At 39.8% G+C, this 21029-nt stretch overlaps 1 protein-coding gene across 1 annotated transcript in view; it reads left to right on the top strand.

The window, feature by feature from the left end:
* Nucleotides 1-14511: 14511 nt before the first annotated feature.
* Nucleotides 14512-21029, top strand: part of ghrhrb (growth hormone releasing hormone receptor b) — a gene marked incomplete at its 3' end in the record, with an annotated part of 46646 nt that continues 40128 nt past the window's right edge. The window contains exon 1 of the mRNA XM_079505462.1: nucleotides 14512-14542. The remainder of the gene's footprint in view (nucleotides 14543-21029) is intronic.

Genomic DNA, 21029 nt, shown 5'->3' with positions numbered 1-21029 from the left:
TTTTTTTTTTACTCAGGCAAGTGCCTTATTGACCACCATAATTATATCTGGTCCAGTGTAGTTTAATTAACCACACAGCAAGTGGTGACATTTGGTACAGCTAGACAAACGATCAGCCCAACACAATCACACGGTAAATAATGGTATACATAATTACACTATCCAAAACCTTGGACGACGTAGCAGTAATATCACACGACAATAGTGCATGAGTGCAGAGATTATATGGATGTATGGAAATGTGGACAAAATGCTGATTGTAAGCTAAAGGGGTACATGTCAATTTCTTATCCATTTTTACATGTCGTCTTCCTTATAGAGGGAAATAAATCTGAATTAAAAATGTATAATAAGGACAAAGATAAATAAGACATTTGCACATAAGAACCTTAATTTTCTGTAGTGTGTTGTGAATTATTGTCGCTGTTGGGCAGAAACCGTACGTCTCCATATGTATTTGTTCTTTCAGGTATGACAAAACAAACAAACAAAAGTAGCTAAATTAGCTACATTAGCTGATCTACAAGCTGAGTGCTTGTAAACATTTTCAAAACCTACTATAATGGCATGCCCAAAATCAGGACGGCTGGTTGAAAGTGGTTTAATTATGTGGGGTTGTGAATTAATTAAAAATATTAACAAGCCCTTGTGACTATAATACCTGCATTAGACTCATTTGGAACACAGGTTATTGTATTTGTAAATTGTTTGAAAAACAACGGTTCTGGACGATTATAGCGCCAAACAGTGATGATGGTGTGACTAGTTGTCTCCAACTGACAAGTAATTCAAATTTACATTCTGAAATGTATATTTTGTCAATGGCTTGCTCATACCATTGTAATCTAAATTAAGATGTTGAATGTGGAATATTTGTTCCAATTTGTCTCAGGGAAAAGCATTCTCCATTTATTTTACTTGATATGTATCTTTGTTTAATGTCATAAGTTTCAAAATTATAAAAAACTAATGCTCAGAAAATGTCATACCTCTTTGTAATACTATTCTGTTTCTGTGAGTGAGTGACCGGGGGCAATTGTGACATCTTTCACAATCAGAATTGGAGATCTATCATCGTGATCATTTCACAAAGGCTTGACTGCCTCAAATCTAATTATGTGGATCCAACCTGTGACAGATGTCATCAAGCACTGGCGAGCCATATGTAGCCTAATGTCTTGTCCTGTTCTCCAGTCTTCTGTCTAGAATACTGTGTGGAATAGCTGGTAACCTAATTGAGCCTGATACGATCACTGAATTGTTTGGGGTGATTCCTCCTACAATGTTGCTTTCTTCCTTCTAGGCAGCCTTTATATAGCCTAGTTACCTTATTAGCTAGACGTTTAATATTGCTTAATGGCGTATTAGATCTAATATTGCACTTAAGGGCAAGACGAGCTGCCTTATTCTGGGCTATTTGTAATTAATGCAGGTCCTTTTTATCTTCATTGAACCACACAACTGGAACCTGATCATGGACAACCCTCCCATTTCCTTAGTTATGTAATGTTTGATGTCTGATGTAACAGAAATTAGTTTTGTTTCATCTACTGTACCTGCTCAATTCCTAAATCCCTCAAAGTTAAATAGTTTGGGGGTTGACTTTAACATTTACCTTGATCCAAAGGCAAATTATGATGTTCAGGACCATCCTATTGTTCCCAACCGCTCGGATATGTATTGTAGTAACTTGTTAATAATAATAATAAAACTTTATTTGTATAGCACCTTTCATGACATTAAAATAGCAGTAATGCAATACAGTGAGGACATGAATAAGAGCTACAGACAGGTCTTCCACATATACAAAGTGATGTCAGAATACATGGCTATATTGGCCCTGTCTAAGACCAGTGGTATGTCATTTGTGCATATGGTGAACAACAAAGGACCCATAGCGAGCATGATTCAAATAGCTTTTTATCCACTTTACTGCAAACAAAGGAAAAAACACAGCGCTGAAATCCAAGAATACAGACCCCACTAGTCTCTATTATCTACTTCCATTACACAGTCCTCCAGGCATCTATTAACTGTGTCAGTGCTGTACATGTTGAAAGCCCATCGCTGTAAGTATGATTGAATTGTGTTGAAGACAATTTTTTCCATCAGGAAGAACTGTTCATATTTTGGTCATATTATAAAGGAAAGAACACATTGTATACATCACCAGTAAGACGCCTGAGGGCGAGAAGCGTGCACACATCGGCCTGGGTGACAGCAGACTGCAGACTGCTCGGCGAGCGCTGGCGCTTTGGAATGGGGGGTCAGATCAACATATCCGCCTGGGTGACAGCAGACTGCTGGGAGAGCGCTGGTGCCTTGGCATGGGGTAAGATCTTAATTTTCTGGTCTGTTGAGAACTCTAGTTTTTGCCGGCTGCCGGGCGCGGCTGCACTAATAACTTTGGGACAGGCCCGTCTAGAGTTTAAATGGACAGGTATCAGTCAAAAGGGAGACATCGAAGAGGAAGGATGGATGGAAATCCTTTTACTGATGATTAAGTGAAGTGAGTACTGAGCTATGTCATATTGCTTAGTAATAAAAGCCCCATCAACTTCATTGAAGGAGGAAGCCCTATTAGAACACCTACCCAAGGCAATGTTAAACATTTTCCACAGCAGTTTACTGTCAGTTTTATATATTATGGAAGGAGGTAGGGCCCGCACACCATTCTTTTGGTAAAGGATTACTTTATTGAAAAAACAACGTTTCGATCCATATTGACCTGATGAAGATCCACTAGGATCATTATTCATGATGCTAAAAGTGGGACTCAGCCCAAGGGCAGGTGATAATGGCCGTGGATTACTTATATATATAATATATATATATTAAAATATAAAATATATAAAAAATCATATAAATCATATACAAATATTTTTATATGATTTTGTATGTTGCTTATTTTTATTGATGAAAAAAAGCGATGGAAAAAAAGGCGATGAAAAAAAGCAGTTGTGGGTTGCTTATTACAGCCGCTTATTGCAATCGTAGGTTGTTTATTGCAGCCGTGGGTTGATTATTACAGCAGTAGGTTGCTTATCACAGCCAAAAAAAAACGATAAAGAAAAGCGATGAAAAAAAGCGATAAAGAAAAGCGATGAAAAAAAGCGATGAAAAAAAGCGATAAAGAAAAGCGATAAAGAAAAGCGATGAAAAAAGCGATGAAAAAAAGCGATAAAGAAAAGCGATGAAAAAAAGCGATAAAGAAAAGCGATGAAAAAAGCGATGAAAAAAAGCGATAAAGAAAAGCGATAAGGAAAAGCGATGAAAAAAAGCGATAAAGAAAAGCGATGAAAAAAGCGATGAAAAAAAGCGATAAAGAAAAGCGATAAAGAAAAGCGATGAAAAAAGCGATGAAAAAAAGCGATAAAGAAAAGCGATGAAAAAAAACGATGAAAAAAGCGATGAAAAAAAGCGATGAAAAAAAGCGATGAAAAAGCGATGAAAAAAAGCGATAAAGAAAAGCGATAAAGAAAAGCGATAAAGAAAAGCGATGAAAAAAGCGATAAAGAAAAGCGATGAAAAAAAGCGATGAAAAAAAGCGATAAAGAAAAGCGATGAAAAAAAGCGATAAAGAAAAGTGATAAAGAAAAGCGATGAAAAAAAGCGATAAAGAAAAGCGATGAAAAAAGCGATGAAAAAAGCGATGAAAAAAGCGATAAAGAAAAGCGATGAAATGAAAAAAAGCGATGAAAAAAAGCGATAAAGAAAAGCGATGAAAAAAAGTGATGAAAAAAAGCGATGAAAAAAAGCGATAAAGAAAAGCGATGAAAAAAAGCGATAAAGAAAAGCGATAAAGAAAAGCGATTAAACTTTAAACTGAGGTAAAAGTAAGAGAAGTATACAAGTTGATTTCATAATGATTTGAACACGTACAAAACTTGGGCGTCTAAGTATACAGGGTTTAAGTTCTGTATTAAACCATTCCACAGAATCAAGCACCTAAATGCCCATATGTCCTCCATGTGAAAGATTTCTCACCAAAAATCAAACAAGGAAGCAAGCTTTCAGTGTCATATTTTGATATTCCTGGGCCTAATACATGAAGCAATTCTGGTATGAGGATTATAAGACTGGACACACAAAGGTGGACATGCATTTTAATATTTCTAGCCAAACATCCAGTTCTTCCCCTCTGGGATGGAATGTGTTGTCTAAAGTGATGGGGACTTGAAACACTGAAACAGCGAGGCCTTTCAGAGCGTGATGAAAAGCCTGAGTATAATGCCAATGCATAAAAGATCCATGAGGCGTGAAGTTTGCAACACAGGTAAATGTCATCTTGATTCAATAGCAGAGAAAGGTTTCACTGGGCACTCAGGGTCAGATTCACACATGTTTCGTTTGTGTGTGTGTGTGTGTGTGTGTGTGTGTGTGTGTGTGTGTGTGTGTGTGTGTGTGTGTGTGTGTGTGTGTGTGTGTGTGTGTGTGTGTGTGTGTGTGTGTGATGTGTGATGTGTGCGTGTGCGTGTGATTTTCTTTTCTGAGCACACAGATCACAATCTGTTGGTTTTAATTTACACTTCATTGTCTCGGCTAGTCCGAAGGCATGGCCGAGACTATGTTTTGCACCCTGTCCATCCACCCATCCGTCTGTGTGTCCGTCCGCGAACAGCTAATCTCAAATATAGCGTGACTGAGTCAAGGATCAGACAGGTGTAGTAAACTGCTGGTTTACTCAGGTGCCAACACAGAGAGAATAGGCAGATGCAGTAGTCAACATCAACAACAGGTATAATACTGAATTAATTAATCCTGACCTGTACAGAGGCTTCATGTCGACAAACATAATCATTTAGTCAAGTGATCTACAATAATTGGCATAAAGTTTGCACTGCAGTAGTGGCTTGTTTTCAACAAAATGCCTCAAATCATAAACGCAGCGTCCGATTTCCATGAAACTTTGCACACATATTCCCACTAGGCCGAGGAACACATGCCACCCTTTTCACATTGTCCTGTCCGCACCAGGAGGCCGATTTCTGCTAAACACATTTTTGTCTCCACCAGGCAGAAGGCATGGCGAGAGAGTATGTTTTGCACCCCGTCCTGCCTAGTCCATCTGCGTACAGCTAATCTCCGGAACCGTTGGCCCGGTCACGATTCCAATTCTGATCCACTCCCCCGTCTTTTACACATAGGCCTGTTATAGTGCCACCATGAGGCAGATTTTTGCTAAACACATTTTTTCCATATTACTCCTATACAGATTTTATTACATCACGCAAATCGGTACACACTATCTCTATAGTCATGTGATCAACACAGATCTGTCCGGGTTTCCATATTCCATCCCGATTGGCTAAGATTGGCTTCCAAAGTTTGCAGTATTGGTCCGTTTTAAACAAAATGCCTCAAAACATGAACGCAGCGTGCAATTTCTGTGAGGTTTTGCACGCACATTCCCACTATGACGAGGACGAAATGCCACTTGAACATTTTCAAATCAGCCTCGTGGTGGAGCTATATAACAAACAGCAATTTGCATTTTTGCCTATAACTGCACCTTTGACGTTATTTTTTCACATCTGCCTTTTATAGCAACACTGCAGGAGGCCAACTTTTGAAAAAAGTTTTGATATCACGCACTATAGTACGAGGAATAAATCGCACTCTTTTCACATTGGCCTGTTATATAGTGCAACCAGCAGGTGGACACATTTTTGGAACAAAATTACTCAAATCATGAAGAAATGGCACCCTTTCCACATTGGTCTATTATAAATTAGCACCACCAGGAGGCCACAATAACCTGACCTGGCTCTGAGGAGCAGCTTTTCTAGTTACTCCAACAGATTTTGTCCAAACATCACGCAAATCAGTACACATTGTCTTTATATGTCTCAAGAGGGATCTGTCCTATTTTACATATTCCATCCTGATTGGCGAATTTCAAACATTGCTGGTCCACAATAACCTACCTGACCTGGTGGAGAGCTGGGTTCCATGGAGCACTTTTTCTAGTTCTGTTTTACATTTAAAAAATCGAACATAATGTGGAATATTTCATGGATTAAATAAAGCCATGTTTCCCTACAAAATGGGACCATCATTAACTGACTGGACCTGCGTAAAACAGTGGACATTACGTGTGAAGTGAAGTGTGTAATCTGTAGTATAGGTCTAAACAATCTGAGTTTGACACTTTTGGAGAAAGACGTTTTACCCTCACATGACTTCTCATGTGAGAAGGACTCCAAGGCCTGTCCATCTCAGATCACTATACTGAACAGTGTTAAAAAAGCACATGGACCGCAGCAGCATCCATATGCATCCATATACTGGGCCAAACTAACAAAATAATCGATATACAAACTTGGCTATTGTCGGCGAAGAGATTCGGTGTAGAAGGAAAAGGCAGTGTATAGAACCATGGGGGACCCTGTATATGAAATAGTAAGCCATGACTGCCCCTTCAAGTGTTTTAGCCATGCATCAACTCTGCTATACAGTAATATTACCACGGCCACGCAGGCCTTGTGAACATCAAACATGTCCAACACTGGCCCATGAACCTACAGTACTACAATTCACTTCACATATCTCCTTCCTGCATATGAAAGGTTTGCTGTAACATGATCATAGTCTTGACCAATTTTCTAGTCTTTTGTAATGTCTATCACACTTTAAAAAATGCGTATCAGGTCTGCTTTGATGTGGGTCATTTTCCTGGCTCACGTCCGCTTTGTCAAAGGGAAATATTAGATTCACATGATCTGAATACCCTCTAAGGATTCACTCACTGAAGTGTCAAGACCAACAAGGCTCATAGAAGCTATAGCTGTGTGTGTGTGTGTGTGTGTGTGTGTGTGTGTGTGTGTGTGTGTGTGTGTGTGTGTGTGTGTGTGTGTGTGTGTGTGTGTGTGTGTGTGTGTGTGTGTGTGTGTGTGTGTGTGTGTGTGTGTGTGTGTGTGTGTGTGTGTGGGAGTGTGTGTGTGTCACATTGTGATGGGCACTGGACATTAATATAGGCTACTCAGCAATTCACTATGGAAGCCACAGAATTAAATTAAAAGGGTGGAATGTCTTGCAATTGTAAAGTATTCTTAGATTGCAATTGTTTTGTGTTGTTTTAATTTGTGTTGAGATCATAGTATGGATATAAGGGCCCTTGCACGCCACCATTCCCCTTATTATATCCCTAAACCTTTTAAGGCATTTTTTACTATTTTGAAAAATATTTGTAAATAGTTCAAATAGCCGATCTACATCAACACTTTGTGAGTTTGTAGATTGGCTATTTGAACAATTTTAACATGTTTTGCAAAATAGTAAAGAAATCCTATAAAGGTTTAGGGTGTGCAAGATTAAAGATAGGGCCCTCATCTTTCATGGGCTGCCCCCACTACTGTTTCACCTGTTTTCAGTGGAGCATAATTAAGCCATTGTATCGCCATGGTTATTTGAACAGGACTTTGTTGTCTTTAGACTGGGATATTTCCCATTGGAGGTCTGCTGTTCTACTGATAGATTGGAGGGCAACAGCATAACTTGCTTTGTGTACTTAATTGATTGCTTTGTTATTAATTGTCACACCTGTAATAAGGAACAATACATTTAAACAAAACAATACTGATGAATGTCCACATTTCATCATTGCTCAATCTCCATTTGCAAAGGTCGTCTTCTCCTGTGAGACAGGGGTGTTTTATTGGATGCACCCGTGAGATTTAAGACTTTCAATTGCCATATGCTCTTTTAATAATTTATCATTACCACCACTCATATATGTGTCATTATAGCACACGCGCTGCCTGAATAGAGAGTTATGTATGGGAGTATGCATGTCTTTTACATCTCATGGGTCATAAATTAATTTGCAACACAGTGGGGTAGCTTTGATAGATCCATGAGGACATATGGTATAGGCAACCTGTGGGAATGGCCTTTATACAGTAAGCCCATTAGACAGAGAACATCTTTCCCCTGCTCGTGGAACCCATTTGCAAGTGAAGCAGCAGGCCAATCTAAAACAATATTTAAATATGATATACTATTCAATAAATACCTTTTTGTGGTTTTCAAATATAGTTTGACACATAATCAAATGTTTTATGGTCATGATTCACCAGGAGCCAGAATGTATGGGTTTTCTATCTGTGGCAACCACAAAATGGCCATATACTACAGACATACATACAGTACATGCATCTCAGTATGAAGCCCAGAATTTGAACTCAGGCCTCCCACATGAAAGTCCAACATCTTAACCACTACACCAAAGGGATATCCCTACCATGGGAGATATTAGACTTTTGAGGCCATCAGGCAGAGGCTCAGCTCACATTGTGCAACCAGTGGTCCTGAGGGGGTTTCAGGTGGTTCCAGATCGTACCTTACGGGTCAATTTTGTTTAATTTTACAGCATGGAATTGTGGACAAAGTCTTATCCAATGACAACAAAATATTCTTTAGTTTTGGGTCTAAGAGGCTAAATCTCATCGAATGATGGACCCCCGTGGCTCAATGCCGAATAAATAATGGGCCTTGATATGAAAAGGGTTGAAATCCACTGGTCTATAGCACAATATGAGCTGAGATTGTGCCGCAAACAACTTCACTGCATGACAGTGACAGCAGGTTCTTGCCATGTTTGTCCATTCAATATATATTACTAAAGTCCCAAGAGGGCTGAGGCGTGACAGATGTGAATTTCCCTCAGCTTAATCTTTCTGTGAATTGTTTATCGCTCACATTACTTTGCGTATAACACATGCAATTGAATGCTACCCACGCGGAACTGAATTACAAAAGATCTACCCTAGCCGGCCTGTGATGTCTGACAGAACCAGCTTGGCTGCTGTCATCCATTTCAACACAAAACTCTCCCCATGGGTCTATCGCTGATTTACACATCACAATAACAATAACTGGAAAGTTGAGCTTGCTCAGAAAGGTGGTGGGGGATTGCTGAAATCCATAGCTTTGTTCCCCCTAAGCAATCATCCAATGATCCCAAACAGACTGGTTCCGCCAAAGAACTATAGCGGTCAGGTTACAGCAGTCGTTCTGGATCAGGGCCCACTTGAGAATCTTGAAAATGTTTGCGGCCCACCCATTGATTGATAATCAATTGAAAAATGTATATTCTTTTGACATATATTTTTATATATATTAATGTTTAGTGTTTTGTCAATTATTTAGGGGCCCGCTTGCGATATCTTCACAGCCTACCAGTTTGCCCCGGCCCACAGGTTGAGAACCATTGGATTATTTAATTTAAAACTAAAATATCAGCACTCCAAATGCACCTCTCTCATGTTCGATGCTCATGTTCATGCTCTTTGAAGTTGTATTACGTAGGCTAGGTAGTGTAGTGTATAGAGAATCCTGTGTGTCCATTTAACTTTGAGTGTATACAAATGGAACCAAAAGTACCCTTAAAGGACCACTTTTCAACCTATCTTCATATAATAGGTCCTCACTAATAATCATGAAAAAATGGTGCAATTTTTTTCTACTCGGTCTGTGTCTCATAGGAGGGCTGTGGGCAGTTCAGAGACCCGTCCACCAGTGACATCATCGATGGGGAATACAAGCTAATGGAAACTGCAGGCTTTCTAGTCCTGAAAAGTTGCAATGCGAAAATGGAAGTCATCGTTCTCACGATAATGAAAATCTAAACATTGTTGTAAAAAAATCTTGTTTAAAAAAAATCTGCCTAATGATGATGTCACTGGTGGACGGGTTTCTGAACTGCCCACAGCCCTCCTATGAGACACAGACCGAGAAGGAAAAAATCGTGCCATTTTATCATGATTATTAGTGAGGACCTATTATATGAAGATAGGTTGAAAAGTGGTGAAGTGGTCCTTTAATAAAGATCCATTCATTTTGGTACTGTACCAAATGTAGTTAAAGGTAGGGTAAGTGATATTTTTGATTAAAACAACAAAGTTTTCCTTTTAAATTGAATATTTTTAGGAGCATGCATGTGGTCTACTTGAACACCCTCTGTGATCTATTTGTTGATCGTGATCTACCTTTTGGGCCCCCCTGCTAGAGTTTGTTCAATAAAGGGGACTCCCTGTCTCTCCAATTGGCCAATTTCAGACAATCAGGAGAGAGATCAGCTTCAAATTTATAGTCTTACAGTTCCAATTTGCTTCCAGTTTCATTTGTTTATCTTGAATTCTGTGTGAGTTCTATATCTCCTGATTGGATCAATTTGGTATCCCGACGTGAAAATGTATTTTCTTTACATAAGAGCTGGAAAAGTTTACACCCTCACTTCACACTCAATGTAGAGGACTAGAGCTGCATGTACTGTATAGCTAATTTTTATAACATATTTTAACAAATAAAAATCACTTACTCTACCTTTAAAGGCAGTGAAACAAATCATTGTAATACCTTAATTGACTTACCTTTCTATGAAAAACGGAAGTACTAATTTGAAGTATTTTTTATATACTGTATGTAACGCTATAGCGCCACTATTCCAAAGCCCCCTCAGGTACATTTTTAAACAAATTTCAGCTATGGGATCATCATTCTTTTGGTGGGTATAGATTTTGTTGAGCTGGTCATTTTAAAAGTGTCTCTTGAGTCAAAAAGGTGTGGGCACCCCTGCCCTATTGCCTACCTTTAAATAAACACTGAGGATTTTACTGTGTAACATCCAAACCACAAAACATGTATTTGCATGTATAGTATAGGCTTATGCTGGATCATAAATTGATATTACAGAGTAACATTATGCATGAACCCTGCACTTGAATATAATATTGCAATGAGCTGAGAAAAGTATACCGTAATGAACGAGAAAGCCCTAATAGCCTGTTTGTGAATACATTTTGCAGTCCAGAGATAATGCTGATTAATGCAAGGCTGGCATTGTTCAATTACAGTACAAGGCATCATTAGAGGGGAAGTGCAGACAGTTTGGCTCTTTCAGACTTATACGTAACTCTTTGGCAGCCATATAGAGAAAAATAAAGTGTGGGGGAACATATTTGAGTCAACAGGCGAGAGGGGATCAGTGAGACTGTCAGAAAAGTCAAACTGTGTGACTCTAGCTGTCTGATATACTCATTAAAGCTTACAGATCTGACACATAGTGTATATTTAAACACACTGGAATAATGAGGTAAAAGGATCACAGTGGAATGGCCCTATAGTGAATAGGACTCAGTTCCACTCCCTGTGTCCTTTTGTTCATCTATTCTACACACAACCGGTCTAACCACCTGTCTCACCATCTGTCTGTCCATCTGTCCGTCCGTCTGTCCATCCTGGATACAGATGCATGGGTACAGGAGCAGAGATTTAACATTCTGCAAGTACTCTCCTCATGTGGGCACGTCTCTTGGGCTCTTGCTCCCATTGGGTCCTTGTAAAGACGGAGAAGCATGCTTTCTTTTTTTAATGATGCTATTGCTGTGGGAGTGATCCCAGATGTGGTTATTAAGCAGAGCATGTGTAGTTCTATAGATATTCCTATATCACAGCAACTGGTTTTCATTTGCTAAGAGCATATAGGCAAGGCAAGTTTATTTGTGGAACACAAATTGTTTTTTGAATGGGGGTCATATTTTGACGGCAGTAACTGCCTGTCATAATTATGTATCTAATTATTGGACAGTCTTTAGGGCCCCAAATCACACCTTAGAAAGCATGAGTGTCCGCATGAGCGAGTTCTGCCCCGCAGAACAATATATTAATCAACGGCCCGCCCTGTGGCCCGCGAAAACAAAAAGTAGCCTAATGACCGGCGTTTCAACACCCAGCAAGTCCAGTCCATTCAATTGCGTTGAGAGAGAGAGGGGAGGACACCGTATGAAAAGCCCATGCAGAGCAGGTCGCTCGTTAGAGAGAGAGAGATAGGCCTACCAGAGAGAGAGCTGCAGGTGACGTCGCCCCTCTTTCCTGTGTGAGTCGTAGAATCGCGTCACCTGCGTCACGTTGTGAGCTTGTACATCTGCTATCATTCTGTGTGTGCAGCGCACTGTGCACGCCTGCACAGCATCGCGCTCAATTAAGAAAGATTTGGTGCAGATGTGCTCATTGCGCAGATGACGGTCGAGGTTCAGAGCCTCAGAACGGAGAGGGCACTTTTCTCCAATGGTTAAAAAGCGCCCTTTTATAAGCAACACATTGATGAACAACAGAACAACAAGCTGATGGTTTCAGCAGGAGTAGACAGTAGACACAGGAGAGCAGGTACCGGAATGCCTTTTTTTCAACTTTTTTGGGAGTGGGGGCCCACCCCGCCCGCCGCCGATAATTGCGCTGAAAACCTTGACCCGTCCGCCCGCCCCGCGGGTCAACCCGCAAGACCTGCGGGCAACGTGGCGGCCCGCACATCACTAATATATATATATATATATATATATGTGAAGTGAGGGGTGCTCTTATCATCTTACAACATTAACTTTATGTTGTCAAAACAAACATTACATTTATCTTTATTGTCTATGGCGTTTTCTTAAACAAGCATTGTTGAAAGACAAACATTAAAGCTGTGTATAGTGCTATACAGTGCTATAGGTGCTAGCGCTATAGATGCTGATGCAAAACTGGGAGTGATTGTGTGAATTGAAATTGAACATGCGTTATTCAGAAAGTTGCACCAACAGCCTTTCCCCAACCTGAAGACCCATAGGTGTGTGTGTGTGTGTGTGTGTGTGTGTGTGTGTGTGTGTGTGTGTGTGTGTGTGTGTGTGTGTGTGTGTGTGTGTGTGTGTGTGTGTGTGTGTGTGTGTGTGTATGTGTGAGAACTGTCTGGAGTGATAAAAGGACTCGAGCAGCAGCACTCTGATCAATGTTTTAGGCCAGTCCTGTATTAAAAGACACCATTACAGTAGTCAAGTCTACTGAAGATGAATGCAAATACGGTTGAGACAGAAATCCTTTAATCTGTGCTGTAGGCTATTCTTAAGGTGGTACTGTATGTCCTAATGACCTTGTCTCCCATCTCCCATGCATGCTGCTTTAGAAGCCAAGCTTTTTCTTACATGATGACTGAATTTCCTCTTCGAAGAAACCTCACTCGTGAAGTGAACAAAGGACAGATTACTGTATAATAGACAGTATAACAACAACTGATCTGGATACCTGATATCTCCGCCTGCAGGCCGAAGGCAGGGCTGTGTGATCTGTTTCTGTCTGTGGCAAATCAAAATCAATACCAACTACACCAATCAGTGTAAATAAAGATTGAATGCAATCCCCAACCTTTTAAACCTAGGGCATGCGCCTCCAGCCTCCTGGTGGAGATTTGTGCACCTTTCTACTTGTAAATTGGTCTCCGTGAAACTACCTGTTTACTCATATGCCATTCTGGGAAATAGTGGTCAGCTAAGAGGTTACATTTAACAGAGGTTGTTATGATGCTTTAGATGGGATGCAAAACTGGGATTGATTGTGTGAATTGAAATTGGCATGCGTTATTCAGAAAGTTGCACCAACAGCCTTTCCCCAACCTGAAGACCCATAGCATCTTTAAAGGTGTATAGTGAAATGAAAAATATGTCTTTACGGTCTTTACGAAACCATCAGTATCTTGAATCATATACGCATCTGAGCGTGATCAAGCTTAATTAATAAAAATCAATCAATCATTGGGGGAGCGCCATTGAAAAAAAGATGTCAAAAGAAGTCCTCGATGGGGAAAAGTCACTGTAGGCACTGTAGTTGTGTTGACATCATTTCTTGGTATAGGCTACACACGCACGCACGCACGCACGCACACACACACACACACACACACACACACACACACACACACACACTTTAAAATACATTGTGCCAGGGACCCTCATAAGAGATGATTTAATATGCCTATACATTATTCTCCACTTTATGCTCTAATGCAAAGACATTTAATAGAGCTATGGACCATGCTCTCATTGGGTTAACAATAGTGAAATAAATCTGTTAATTCCTCGATATGGGAGTGGGACCCCTTGGAACCGGAACCCCGAGCACACCATGGGGTTATAGTCCGATGATAGATCCCCGGACCCCGCTTTGAGTTTGAGAACGACACATTAAGGCTATTGACCTATGCATAATGCATTCGACCTGTTGTTGCCTCCAACAACTTATAGCTGAAGAGTGAAACATGTGCGCAGAAACCTGCTATAGTGCTACAAAATAATGACACACCTGAACATGTTTCGAAATCAACGGATTATAAAGTAGGCTACACCAATAAGAAAGAAGAGCGATTAACGGGCAACAACTGGGTTCATTCTTAAAAAAAGAAAAAATACAAAGTACATTGCCTGTTTCGTTTTGGTAATATCATGACCACTGCTGTTCCGTGTGCGCCTGTGCGTCATTGAGCTTTAAGGGAAGCGCGCTGAGCACACCTTATGTGTTGAGTCGAGTGCCGTTTGTCGTTCGTGCGTAGCCTAATGCATGATACACCGGACTTTAACTAGGAAATTAATGATTTCGAGAAGAAGAACAACATATATATTAGTAAAATTATACATTTAACAAAATGTCAATCTCTAAAACTTTGTCGCTAAAATGGACTGCTGCGCTGTTTCACTTTTATTTGTGGACGCAGTTGACGAGATGGGAGACGGTGAGTGACAGCTTCGAAGAAAATTGCCATACACAGACAGTGCACATATACCTTAATTTGACGTGAACTAAAAGTATAAGTTAACAGATTGTTTTGATGGAGGCTTTCACATACACATATATGTAAAACGTGAACGAGAAACATAACCAGGTTATATTTTGTTTGACCTTCATGACTTGCTCTCTTAACAAGTTCCTTTGCTTGTGTAAGTTGTGTAACGTGCCATTAGGTAATTGATATCCCTAAGCAAACCTATTCAGTATTTTATTTAGGCTACATGTTTATGATCCAATATCCAGGGATAGGAGGACTGCATGGCCAAGGTAATTAAGCAACACAAATTTGATGTAGCCACTTATTTTGCGTGTCTGTGCGTGCATGGGGACCGATGTATTTAAGGGGAGAAAGAAAGATGTGAGTGCAGGGTATAGGGTGTGCTGTGCGTGCGTGGGTGGGGGGGGGGGGGGGGTGGGGGGAGTCCTATCCATATTACTGTAATGTTAATTCTGTGCTGTAAAATCCTGGACCGTCCAGACCATGAGTCATCTGGTCTGATGCAGACATGTCCATTCTAAGGGTCCATGTGAGTGTGTGAACTTGACATGTCCATTCTAAGGGTCCATGTGAGTGTGTGAACTTGACATGTCCATTCTAAGGGTCCATGTGAGTGTGTGAACTTGACATGTCCATTCTAAGGGTCCATGTGAGTGTGTGAACTTGACATGTCCATTCTAAGGGTCCATGTGAGTGTGTGAACTTGACATGTCCATTCTAAGGGTCCATGTGAGAATGTGAAGACATGTCCATTCCCTTGCAGTCTTTTTTTAATGTATTTTTGACATGATTGACACCGACATGGCCTTTAATTGGAAGATAGGCTATTCTCCCTCGTGTGTCCATTAGACTCGAGCATCACTGTGTCCACACTTACTACCATTAGCCTAGTACTCTCTAGAGAGGGAAGATGCAAAGAGAATGAGCATTGATATTTTTGTTTTTGTTTCATTGTCAAGGTGATGCTTCGGAATTGTCATGTATAGCCAGCCTATAGGCCTACATTATTCTCCACAGTTATCAGTACCCAATAATAATAAGGGTAATAATAATAATAATAATAATAATAATAATAATAATACACTATTTGTATAGCACCTTAAACAAGAAGCTCAAAGTGCTTTACATTATGAGCTATATGAAAATCAGTGAACAGACAATGCAATAAAAGAAGAAAAGGAGTAAAACGTGAAAGGAAAGCTACAATTCTTAAAGCACATAATCAATCATTGCTTGCACAGAGCAGTGTATCCAAAGCAATGGGTCAGGTCCCAGTTTTGGTTCACACACCCATTTTCAAATAATTGTTTTTTATTAGTATATATTCTGCTTTTTTATGTTTCCTAAAAAAAAGAGAGAGAAAAAAAGCATCTCTTAAGTAATAGTGAAAATAGCAGATCTACAACCTCACAACATGAGCTTGTAAAGCGGCTTAATAATGCACAAGCACCAAGCACCAAGCAGTCCTGAAAGGACTTGGTCCTTTATTGTTATTGTTAGTTTTTTTCTTCTCCTTCTCCTTCCGCCGGAAGGCTTCCGCCAAAAATAGCAGTTCTGGCTGAACCGTGCAGTCGGTTTTCGCAAAATTTGGAAATATGGTAGAGGGCCATGCCAAACGGTGAGGATGCGAAGCCCGCAACCATTGGCCAAAGGGTGGCGCTATAGCACTCAATTGAAAATGAAAACTTTGACCACGCATAGCTCATGAACTGTTTGACCGTCAGCAATGAATCTTTGATACACATATGCGTCTCCTCAAGTTTCGTGCTCTTACTTTTGACCTCTGACCTCTAGATCACCCACCATTTTGAATTATATGAAAATCAATTAAAATGCATCTCCTCCCAGGATCTTTGATCAAAATGCACGAAAAGTTCTACACGTGATCTTTGGACCTATACAGACATGGGAAAGTATAGTACGTTTTTTAAGTAAAAAAATTAAAGTTTTATGAGCCAATGAAAATTGCCTTTTTGTGAAAATTCTTTTGTTGCCCCTAATACACATGCAGCGTCATATTCTTGACAGTTGAAGATAAGTTTGTACGTGAAAACATGAACAGCGAACACACTGTAGTAATGAATAATGGACCAGGATTGTATATATATACCCCACTACAATTACAGCATTTGATAGATTTCTTTCTAGTTATTTTTATTATTATTATTATTATTTTCTTTTTTTCAATCAAATGTATCTCTTGGGTCTGAAGCTGAAAGGCTTGGGAACCCCTGCAGTAGAGCACAAAGCTCGCACAAAGGAGGCATGTCCTATACACCTCCATGCCTGCATGGGGCATGATGACAACGTTGTTGTTGGGCTGTGTTGCAGGGCAATGGGCTTCAGGGATAATAAAGGACTGTCATTACATCTTTATGATGAAGCCAGAGTCTTTGGACAGTGAACATCACGTGTCAAAGTAGTGTGGCATGTTGTCAGCACTACGACAAACATGACATTACAATGTTATGGCCTAAAGGCCAATTCATATATAATCCAGTCATAGCATACATAGACCGGTATCCGCTGGAGTCCCTGCTTGAGTTCCCCGTGGACCAAAATTGCAGTCATTCTCAAACATTTTGCATGTCAAGGACTCCGAAAAGGTTTACGTCAAGGGGTTGAAGTGAACATTGTGAACAGTCAAAGTGAACAATCAAAGGCGTCACGGTGTGAATCAAGAAGGTAGGACCCAAATGCAGAACAGGGAAGCGCAGAGGCAGAGAAGTCAAAATGCAGGAGGTTTTATTTACCAAAGTCCGGGAACAAGCAACATCACACTTGCCATCAAACAATGAACTGACAAGGAACTCAAAAACCAGGGCGTATAAATACACACAAGGAAAACAGGGCACAGGTGAACATAACTCAAAATCAAGACAGGGATTGGCTAAGAGACTAACAAGACACAGGTGGAACAAACTAATAATCACAGGTGAGACAAGACAGGTAACCGTATAACCACAAAGGAAACCAGGGAACTAAATACTACAAAATAAAAGAGCACAACACTAAAACACGCAAACTAGGAACAAGGAACACTAGAACACAGCAGAAAACGTCACGAATCGTGACAAAATGGTTGAAGTGAACATTGCTGGGGACCGCTGGAAGCCCTCAAGGACCCCTGGGGGTCCCCGAATGCAGTGCAGTCATTATTGCACTTTTCTCAGCATATGTCCACTTAAGGGCATGTTTGCACAAAGCTCATGTATATGGCATATGGTAAATATAATGAGTTTTATGCACTATTAACTTGCATTAGTAAAATGTGTTGACGTGTAATCATGTGAGAACACGACCGTGGTCTGATGCTGATCCTCGTAGTAGTTGAGATTATAGCTGACGGACAGACAGACAATACATTTAGAGCGTGATTAAAGAAAGCTGCATCTCCAATTGTCATAAAACAACAGTCTGACTGTGATGTAGGCTGGCCCTAACCCATTGAGAGATGTATGTATATTGAATACTGTAATAATTATAATCTATTAATAAAGACAGGGTTAAGTTTAATGTACAATATATAACCAGTAATATGAGCATAATATACTATATAATAATATATTGTCTATGTAATATATGTCAGCCACCCTACATAATTGGTATAGACAGTGTATTCACAGTCTATCAACAGTAATGAGTCCATAGGAAAGTTCCCAGACAGCCACTCTACCCACTCAGCTATGCAATAGCATAGCTATATGCAATATACAATCTATCAACAATGAAACATTTACAGCAGGTGTCTCTTACTGTTAGAATATAAATCCTTTCTTTGTGCAGATGTGCCAGAGTAATGTAATCCAAGAGTCATTAATCCAAGAACAGAACAAGCAATAAGGCGTAAAGCCCTCGCTTTACCTCCAACCTAGAATCAGGAGGTCAGATGCTAATGATCTTGCGGTGTGCCTTCCCTAATTAGCCACTTCCTCTTGGGACTCTGCCGCTGTGTCTGATTGGTATCAGGATTCCTCATATCCGCGTGTCTCCCCATCCTCTCTCATTATCGATTCCCGCTATGTTGGTAAAATGGTCGTCTAATGACACTGACCTGTGATTCCAATTACATCTGAGTGAATACAGCTCAGACCGTCTTTCTTATGCTTTTCACAGTAAATCCCAAGTGATCATTTAACTTGGAGAGGGTAAAAAATGGACTCTTAAAGGGGCATTTACCTGTCCATCCATGTAAACATGTAGTGAAAATGTTTTTGCTCGGGGCCACCACTGACCTATGATAATGACATGGTTAAGACAACTATTGATTCAAATTAAACTGCTGCAGCTTAAGCCCTTTCCTATTGCAAATCAGAGGAAAACATGTTAAGAGAAAAGGTCAAACAATTAGAATCTAGCATCTTTCCCCTTGGAAGGTTTACAATTAGATCTCTCTCTCTCTCTATCTCACACACACACACACACACACACACACACACACACACACACACACACACACACACACACACACACACACACACACACACACACACACACACACACACACACACACACACACACACACACACACACACCTCCTTCCCTCTTTTGGCTCTATAGTGTATTATGCAGGGTCTATCTGAGGCTGTCATCTTGGGATAAGACACGATGAGATGCCGCCAACTTCTCTACTCATTCGTATCATTATAAACCAGACATTCCGCACATCGGCCACTAGAAATGACACATTCATTGTGTTCTTTAAATGTTGCAGCATCCCCTACTTTACACTTGGCAGCATTTCTTGTCTATGATAAAAAATAAATGTCAAACATGAAGCAGAATTTCACGGTGCCGTCGTATCATATGTTATGTCTGGCATATACACTGTCAAATTTCCATTACACGTTTGAGGCTCAGATAAAACACAAAAAGGAGGTGCACTCACGTGTTATAAAACGTTGTGTGTCACACGTCAGAAAGCAAGAGGAGGTAAACCTGTTGCCTGTAGAGACAACATGGTTTCTTGAGAAACCTATTAAAGCGATATTTCACTATATAAAAAAAACTTTTGGTAAACCTTTCATCATTTTATCATCTACCCAGGCTTATGTGAACACCCAAGACAGTTTTTAAGTTGCTCTATTCAGTATTTAGATACTTGATATTCATTTTAGCTTGCTCACCCCTTTCCTATACAAACCCATTGTAACTTCAAACTCCATTTTAACCATCTTAGATTCATCGAAAACACATCCTTTTTTTCTGATGACTGATACTGCCCTATACTAATATGTGAGGTGCCCATGTTTTTTAATTACTTTATATTCAGCTATTACTGTAGATTTTCGTCCTACACAAACATTAAATTCCCATTGACAATGAATGGAGAATTTACGTCATGTGTCTGAGCAAATTAGCTTCGTGTCTATTTTTGTCCTCCACAAAGATTAAATTCCCATTGACAATGAATGGACAATTAGTCATATAGTGTCTGAGCAAATAGACATGTTATGTCATGATGATGTACGATGATAAGAGCGCCCCTCACTTCACATGGGTGTGATTTTTTCATTTATTTTTAATAATTTATTTTTATGGAGCCTTCTATCCCTGATGTTTTTCATTTTCCAAAATGAACTATTAAAAATCACACCTGTGTGAAGTGAGGGGCGCTCTTACAACATTAATTACAACATAATGTTTGTTTATGCAACGGGTGCTAATGTTTGTTTTAGTCCTCAAAACAAACATAAAATGTATCTTCATTGTCTATGGCGTTTTCTTAAACAAGCATCGTTGAAAGACAAACATTAAAGCTGTATATAGGAGGGGCTAGCGCCCCTCAAAAATAAATGAAAACTCACACCTGTGTGAAGAGAGTGGTGCTCTTACCATCATACGTCATCATACATCATCCTCATTCTGGCCAATCACAATTTGCGTCCTCACTTTTGTCTTCTCTTCAATGTTTGTATGTTCACACACTTTTGTCTTCAATGTTTGTGTTTACACAGACCCTCAAAGCTGGACATAGGAGCGCCCCTCAAAAAAGTAAAGTAAAAAACATGGGCACCTCATGTATTAGAAGGACACTAGTAAATGGATGGGTGTTTTCGATGAATCTAACATGGTTAACATGGAGTTTGAAGTTACAATGGGTTCATCCCTTTAACTCTATCGAGGCCGTCCTGTTAGTGAATGGCCCAACCTCTTGTGAGCTTGTAGATCTGCTATCTTCACTAAGTTTGAATTTTTATTTTTGTATTTTTCCTTTGCCCAAATACGGATGTCAGAATTCATATTATGGTTAATATACTTTATTGTGATATTATTAAACATATATCAATATCAATTTCCCAAACAGAAATGTATTTAATTCAGTCTGATCCCACTGGATCCCCTTGGAAAAAGCACAGGCAGCACATATAAATAATCAATTTTTGATTCTGATTTCAGGAGTTTGTGCAGTATTAGCGGCTCCTAGCCTTAA

The sequence above is a fragment of the Electrona antarctica genome (genome assembly GCF_951216825.1).
Source record: "Electrona antarctica genome assembly, chromosome: 7".
In the NCBI taxonomy this organism is placed as follows: Eukaryota; Metazoa; Chordata; class Actinopteri; order Myctophiformes; family Myctophidae; genus Electrona; species Electrona antarctica.
This window is presented reverse-complemented; position numbering and strand designations above follow the sequence as displayed.